This window comes from Triticum dicoccoides, chromosome 6B (assembly GCF_002162155.2).
Source record: "Triticum dicoccoides isolate Atlit2015 ecotype Zavitan chromosome 6B, WEW_v2.0, whole genome shotgun sequence".
NCBI classification, from domain to species: Eukaryota; Viridiplantae; Streptophyta; class Magnoliopsida; order Poales; family Poaceae; genus Triticum; species Triticum dicoccoides.
Window position 1 is genome coordinate 184,398,626 of NC_041391.1, and position 9,197 is coordinate 184,407,822.

Genomic DNA, 9,197 nt, shown 5'->3' on the forward strand with positions numbered 1-9,197 from the left:
ACCAGAGGAGTGCTTCAAACTAACAACAATACATAATATCCAACAAAAGAGGGTCGTGCTACAGCAGCAGAATACATGGCTCAGTCTAGATATCAGCACGAATCAAGTTGTGCATATTTGCTGTTGGCATGAACCACATCGCCGCATGTCGGGTTTGCAAAAGCCATCCATCGCATAGAAGCTTGATGCCTTTCACACACTAAAGATTACCTGGCAACAAGCTGTGTCGACGAATCTCTGGATATGGTGATTCATTAAACCCATGGTATGATGTGTAAACACAACCCCCCCTCGCGAATAGAAGTTGCATAACATAGTAATCATCACCGCTGATATGATCGATGATTGGTTGGATGATCGGATAATTGAGCCCTAGGAACAAGGAGTGGTTGCCGAGGCTGTAAACCCGCCTCCAGTTGAATACGCCTTGCCCAACGAAGCTGGGATCTTTCTCGAACACGAAGCAGCCATAGCCATCAATGTCACGAACACCCCACGCATTGTACTGCATGTGGTTTGATCTAATGGTTTGGTCAATTTGGTATGTGCGAATGAGCATCAAATGACTGCCGTCAGCTGAATGAGCGATAAACCAGCACCCATCGGCTGGTATGATTCCAGGTCCTGGAATCATGAAAGCCAGCGCATTTGCGTCTGCTGCAACAATTCAAATTGGAGACCAAAAGGACAAAAATAAACAATGATGTTCAGAGTATGTGTGGAATTAAGATTATTTTAACAGTGACACATATCATAGACAGAGAATTGCAATGCCGTGGTCATAATCATACACCAAGTTAAAAAAATAAGCCAATGGCTTTCATATTCTAGCAACATGTCATGGTTCAGACATCATGTAACAATGAGAGGAAAACAGCTATGACAGCGCCTACTCATATTCTACCATAGCACTTACTACTACTATTCTCATATCAACTCTAAGCAATAACATGCGTTGTTATAAAAATCTAGTAAACGAGAGTAACATATAGCAATCATGATGTTATGCTAAAAATATGTATTCTAACAATCATTAGATGCCAACTGTTCTCATATCAACTCTAACAATAACATGTGTGGTCATAAAAATCTAGGAAATGAGAGGAACATATAGCACTGATGTGGTTATAGACATGCTATGCATTCTAAATTTGTAACAAATGAACATGCAGTCGTATTCATAAGGTAAAGATGAGATGAGATAGAACAATTACACGACGATAGATTCCACCAGTATAGGCAGCCAATCTGTGCGTCGACCGCGTAAACGGTGCCATCATGCACTATACATTAGACAGAAATGTTGCCTCAACGGGATTGATGATGAGCCATAACCATGTATGGCGACCGGATTCCAGATAGACTAATCCCATGTTGAACAAGGCAATGAGCTTGTAATCCATGTAGTCTTCTGATGGTGTGGGCACTTCGCAGATTACAACTTTCTGCAAATAGAGGTCGAGCCAAAAGCTTGACGCTATCGTGCGTAGTAGGCAGGAGTGTCTGGCGGGCCACGAGGCTCGATGTCGGCGGTATCCAACAATGGAAGGGTGATCTCTCGCTGGGTGTAGATATCAACGAGACGCCACGGACTACCGGTGTGGTGGATGAGGACGATCCAGTTGGCCTTCATGCCCGCCCAGTAGTGGCCGCGCATGAAGGACAGGTGGACGAGTAGTGGTAGCATGTCGAGGGGCACCACAGCAACCTCCGTAGGATCGTCAAGTCGGTGTCTGGGCCACCTGCGAGGATCGGCATCAGCAAGCAGGGTGTCTTGAAAAGAGCCGGCCGGTTGCAGACGAGTAGACGGTACAAAGACACCGAGCATGCGGCCAGACGGACGGTGCTGAGTAGGTACATACGACTATAGATCTGCTCCAAGAGAACATCAGGGAGGGAATTCCAATCGCGGCTCTGCGTGTCAGTCGGTTCTGCCATTGGGGTTTTTGGTGCCTGCGAGCCAGCGGGGAAGTGGATTCGGGCGGGCGAGCGAAGAAGCTTCTCGTCGTGTGGCCAAGCAGTGAGCGGGGGGATATGGTACGCGCGAGCTACCAAGGAAGATGGCGCGGGCGGGCGAGCAGTGAGCGGGGGTAAATGGTGTGCGGCCGACGTTGGGGAAGAGAGGAGGAAGAAGAAGAGAGGAGGAAGAAGAGTGGAAGACGGGGAAGAAAGTGCATTAAATCTCAATTCTACTAGTACTACTACCAGGATATAGGCACCGTCCTCCGGAGTGTAAATAGTTACACCAATGACATGTGGGTCTACCACAAGAGGGCCCATATGTCAGTTAATGGAGGACACAGGTGCGTAGGCATATTTGGGGAAGAGTGCTCTACTAGCACACATGATGGCAGTACTAGGTAAGGCTTATTTAGTAACACCAACACGCTGGTTCAGCTTATTAATTACGTGTCCCATCTGCTGCTGCGTGTATTGTCACTTCAATGCGAAGACTAGTTGAATAGTTCTCTCTGACCGAGATGGGGAATGATGGATCGCGAGGATTTCCTTTCTACAGTATCCCTATGCCTCTACGCTCACTTCACTCATTTTGCTCCGTACCTAGTCACTTGTTGAAATCTGTAGAAAGACAAATACTCCGTATTTGGGAACAGAGGGAGGCTTTTACTCCATACTGGAGTATTTGGGAACAGAGGGAGTATCACCATATGGAGGGAATAGAGGAAGTTTGAAATATGGACATGTCAATGGGAGGGACTAAGCCCCATGCATGCATGCATGCATGCAACATGCAACACTCACATGTACTCCACATGGACGCACGCAACACTCACGCACCCATGCGGCACACAGCACACGACACAACACACACGCTCATGCTCAAGTGCTCAACCTACTCCCTACGTCCGTGAAAGACTGTACATTTAGAGATTTACACATTGACCAGGGTATAATTAACGCCCCAAAGTAGCAGAGTTATGTGTGCATGCGACCATTGATATAAGAAGATTAAATGAAGGCCGTTGCATGCTGTAATTAAGGATAGACATGTAGCCTATACCTACAGTACAAGTTGGTGCATTAGTCAATCAATATCAATTTAGATTAAAGGCTAAATGCATTGGAAGTGTAGATGTGCATCATGTACTACTACACTCTTTGTTTTATAGCCGATGTACACTCTTTGTTGGAAGGCCGAGGGAGGACACGTGCATGCACTCACATACATAGCCAGGGCAGTTCGGGCGCAAGAGTTGGACTCATGTGGCGCATGCGTAAAGTTTTGTTTAACTGATTCTTTGCTCTGCCAACTGACAGGTGGGACCCAGAAACCAGGTGACAATTTAACCAGTCAACAAAGTGCCACATCGACTATGTGGCCGGTCAGTAGGGTGCAATACGGTGCTCTACGATGAGCTAGTGATCGTATAATCGACGCAAAACTATATGTAGTGACCGTAAAGAGCGTATTGTTACATACGTTGACCGCTAGTGTATTTTTCTCGTTTCAGATTAAGCCATATTAATTGGAAAGGACGCAGTATGGACTACTACTAGTACTAGTACTACTTTGATGTGTCCCGTCAACTCGCCGAACGAGGAGAAGCTTGCTTACTACGCCTCTCCCTCGCCCACGCGCGCGGTGGTTCACAGGACGAGGAGAGGGTTTTGACTACAGCGCCCTCTCCCTCTTCCTCTCCCTCTCCCTCGCCCTCGCCCTCTCCCTCGCGGTGGATGTGCAGCAGTTCAATCGGTGTCAGATTGCCAGACGCATATTGTACTGTAGTATCATCATTATTGGACCTTCCGAAGAGGCGAAGAGGCAAGTGCAAGGTTCACACGAGTATGAACTGTTGAACCTCCGGAAGAGGCAAAGAGCCAAGCGCAAGGTTTTATAGGAGTTGTCATCCTAGTAGGAGTGTACTACAACTATAGAGAACGATGCTACTATATGATGCCGCCACGTCACGTATATCCAAAGATGTGCCACCTTTTTTTCTCAAAGAGCATGTTGGAGCCCATGCAACAACCACACAAGTTGCACGTACACATAACACATTTACTAGTAATAAATTCTAAAGGACAAATGCTAGTATGCCACACAAGTTCATCTCATATTCATGTGATAAATTTGTGCACGACTAGTCTACATATATTCACAGCGCTACCGTTCCCAATTATCGTACTCCACTTACACGTTATAGATGGGCTACATGCATGTCCTCCTCCAGGTTCCAGTCCCAGGTGTTCTTCATGGATGGCACGATCCATAGCGGTGGGCAACGGGAATCATTGTCGCGGCTTTCTAGTCCGGTTCCACACGATGGAGACTCATCCAAGCTGAAGCGGCAAAAATCAGGGATAGCGTGTCCCAACATGTCGTTCATCCGGAGGTACGCAATGAAGACACAACCATGCTTCATGAACGGCAGGCCTTCCGTGTCGTGCACGGAAGGTGGCATCCGCTTCACAATGGGGTTGCTGTCCCCGATGAAAAGCGAGTACTCTCCAAGAGTGTTCCTCGGCACCCACATAGCATCACGGGGGTCGAACTCGACGCCGTTCATCTGGTACACGCGGCATCCCAGATCTGGACACATGGTGACGTACATAGTCAAGGTCCATGCATAATAATGTTGTGCTCAAATATGGCGGTCAGTAATACTGTGCAGCAAATAGTACTACTCCGGTATAGAGGAAGTAAAATAACCGGCTTATTATATATAGCCACTCTTGGCTACATGGATGAGATAGTAAGACATGGAAAAACAAAAATGGCGGCAGCTAGTGGGTTAAAGTCTTCAAGGGCCCAGCTAGCTATACGCGTCCTCCAAGGTAAAAAGTACTCCTACTAGTAATACTAAGTATACTACTAGTACAACAATGAAAGAGAAGGCGAGAGGGTTAAAAAATGGAATACCTGGGTAGTTGGTGATGGTCCGATCGTGGTAGATTGTGTGACCATGTTGCACATCAGTGGTACCATGGGTAACGACTGCTAAGATAGCTGATCCCAATATGCCAAAGTCAGCTACAAGGTTCCAGGTTAGACCGAATCGCGGATGCAAATGCACATCCAGGATCGGCGATCTTATTTTGATCGGGGGATGACTGGTCCCTGCAAAATAATGGAGTACCGTTAGGGATGCAAATGATGGTTTGTGCATTCCGTTTGTAATCTCCCGTACCGTAGGTGTCACACCCAATATGCGACCCTATCCAAAAGGAACTCGAAGGTCCCACCAAGGATAGACCCGCATATTGAAACGCTTTTGCAAGGTGGATATCATTACATCAACATACATAATAGATGGGGATACATACAAGAGGCATACAATGCCACATGAATACAACCTCACAATACATGAGAGCAACATCCGACTACGGATGAAACACAAACAGAAACTCAAACGACATCCACCCTGCTAGCCCAGGCTGCTGACCTGGAACCTATCCCCTGATCGAAGAAGAAGCAGAAGAAGAACTCAACGCAAGCAAGCATCGCTCTCGTGTCATGATCATCGCACAACCTGTACCTGCAACTGTTGTTGTAGTAATCTGTGAGCCACGAGGACTCAGCAATCCCATTACCATGGGTATCAAGAGTAGCAATGCTTAAAGGGAAAGGAAGGGGTAAAGTGGTGAGGTTGCAGCAGCGACTAAGCATATATGGTGGCTAACATACGCAAATAAGAGCGAGAATAGAGCAAGCGGAACGGTCGTGAAGCTAACAATGATCAAGAAGTGATCCTAAACTCCTACTTACGTCAAACATAACACATAAACCGTGTTCACTTCCCGGACTTCGCCGAAAAGAGACCATCACGGCTACACACACAGTTGATGCGTTTTAATTCGGATCTGGTGTCAAGTTGTCTACAACCGGACATTAACAAATTCCCATCTGCCTATAACCGTAGGCACGGCTTTCGAAAGATTATACCCTGTAGGGGTGTCCCAACTTAGCCCATGACAAGCTCTCGCGATCAACGAAGGAATAGACCTTCTCCCAGGAAGACCCGATCAGACTCGGAATCCCGGTTTACAAGACATTTCGACGATGGTAAAACAAGACCAGCAAGACCGCCCGATGCACCGACATCCCGATAGGAGCTGCACATATCTCGTTCTCAGGGTAACACCGGATAAGCGAAGCGTACAGGAACCGACGAACCAAGTTGCCAAGGAATGGTCCCGCACGGTGCTCTAGTTTGGACCAACACTTAGACAAGCATTGGCCCGGGGGGGCTGTAATAAAGATGACCCTCGAGAGAGCGACTCCCAAGCGAAAAGTAGATGGTGGTGAGGCAAATGGTAAAACCAAGGTTGGGCCTTGCTGGAGGAGTTCTATTCAAAGTGAACTGTCAAGGGGGTCCCATAAATCACCCGACCGCGTAAGGAACGCAAAATCCGGGAACATAACACCGGTATGACGGAAACTAGGGCGACAAGAGTGGAACAAAACACCAGGCAAAAGGCCAGGTCTTCCACCCTTTACCAAGTATATAGATGCATTAATAATATAAGAGATATTGTGATATCCCAACCAAAATCATGTCCACCGTGGAGAAATCTTCAACTTCACCTGCAACTAGCAACGCTATAAGAGGGCTGAGCATAGCGGTAACATAGCCAATCAATGGTTTGCATAGGAAAGGTGTCAAAGGTTAGAGGTTCATGGCAATATGGGATGGCTCGATAAACAGGTGATAGGTAGCGCAGCATAGCGATAGAACGAAGCAACTAGCATAGCAATGATAGTATTGAGATCCAGGGTAGCGGTCATCTTGCCTGAAATCCCGCAAGGAAGAAGAACGAGTCCATGAAGAAGATGAACGGATGAAGCCGAACCAAGCATAGACGAACAAATCCTCACGATCGCAACGAAACAGGAACTATCGAAAGAAGCACATAACAAGGGAAACACACCACACATAAACAAGGAATGATGCACAACAAGCATGATGCATGACAAGGCTACATGAAGCTACTCATGGCAAGAGATGATGCAAATAAGAACAACACATCAAGGCAAGTTTAAATGAGGCCGGGAACAACATATAACAATTCCGGTAAGTCCTCATATGCATATTTCGAAATTGGTCCATATCTGAACAAACCTTATGTTCAAGTTGTTAAGCAACAAGTTAAGATGCACAAAGATGATCTACATGAGATTCTAGTCAAATTACATATAAAGTTCACTTAGTTCGGAGCTACGGCCTATAAGATATGAGCAAAACAAGTTAAACATGGCATTGATGCAAAATGCACCCAAACATCAAACAAACACACCGAAACAAGGATGCAACATGATAATATGAAACTATATGCAAAATCACGCAAGTTTCATATAGAGCACACTCAAAACGGAGCAACGGTTCCACACACACACATGGAACAAGTTATGAGGACAAGCTATCCAAAACAGCAACTAGGCATATTGCAAGCATCAAAACAATATGCTACCGCACCTCAACATAATAACAAAAGGCATGGACATGAAGTACAGGTAAAGCACAACAAAACATGAACACTGAGCTATCTCCAGAAATCACTAGAACATGCTCAAACACACATGGTAAGATTGCAGGTTATAACAATTCAGACTTTGCAGAAAATAACATCACGATGCAATGTTTAGAGCCATCAAACAACATGTTACAGGAACTTATCATGGCAAACAAATGCATGGCATGAATCTACTAATTGAATTGATCAAAAGTCCCTTACTGACCATAAGCCAAAAAGGAATAGAAAATATGATGGCACCCACGTAAACATAGCAAGTTATAATACAAATTCATATATGGCAGGAACATAATTATGAAGGCATGTAGATGAGCTTGTGCAACTCACTACAGAGCAATACATGGCATGGCAAGGCACCCAACAGTAAGAAGGCATGATTGTGAAGCTAAGCATGGCAAGAGCAAGGTCATAGGGTGCATGGAACACTAGGAAAACACATGGCAACAACTGAACTTAATGTTAACAGGCTGACAGCAACATTTTCAAGCAACTTTGGAGCAAGATATGAACAAGTTACAGCAAGCTATAAATGCAACCAGGGGCATGGATGGATAGAGCATGACATGTAGATCAAAACATGTTTAGTGATCATCTCCAGATTATGCATAGCATGATTATTAGAAGCATGTTTATATAGCATCACGAAATAACAGATTCAGCCTAGCAAAACAGCAACAACATGTACCCTACTTAACAAGCTCGATTCACTCACCACAAGTCATTGCATGACAAAATAAGCATAGCATCATCAAGAAGACATGTTTATGTAACAAACCAAGTCAAGAACAAGTCCATAGCATGCAAGGATCAACTATAGCAACCTTGGCCAAATTGAATAACACGTAAACAATCTGCCAGGAAACATTTTGAAGCAAAAGTAGAGCACGAAAATGACATGCTAGACTACCCCATAATTGCAAACAAGGGCATGAATGGATAGACAATAACCTATTGTTCAAAACACCCTTACTGAAGTATCTCAAAATATGCATGGATCTCTCTGTAGCATCAAGTTTACATGGCATCAAAATAACAGCAGAACAAGGACTAAAATCAGCAACATCACGATGCCTAGTTTGCATGCTTGTGCTAGTCACCACATTGATCACAAAAATACATGGTAAGCACCTCTGTAAAGAAGACATGGCATAGTTCAAAACACATGGAGACATCAACCTCATAGGATGCACACATCAATCATGGCAAAAATGACAAAAGAGCTCGTTCTGTTAACAGACAGCAGAAAACATCATGAAGCTTTCTTGCAACGATGATTCAGGCATCTAGATTACCTCAAATGAATATGATGCAATGGAATGAAATGATGTACTCGTTGAGACGAACAATTTAACATATTACACGCACAAAATAGAGCTACGGATGCAGAGATATAGCATGACGAACATGGCATGAAAATGACAAAAATCTGGGACTTAGTGCATTCGGGGTCAACCTTCGATCTGCAAGGTTTTCGAGGATCGCCGGGGAGATCGCCGGAGCAGACGGGGAAGTCGCCGGGGAGGTCTGGAGATAGCGGGGACGGCCGGAGGGAGGCGAAGGCCGGCGGCGGGGACCTGCGGGCGACGGCGAAGCCCAGCGGACGGCGGCGCGGAGATCCGCGGCGGCATGCGGGCGAGCCGCGGGGCGACAGAGGCGGAGGCGGACGGGCTTCGGGGGCCCCGCGCGGGCCTGGCGGGCCGCCG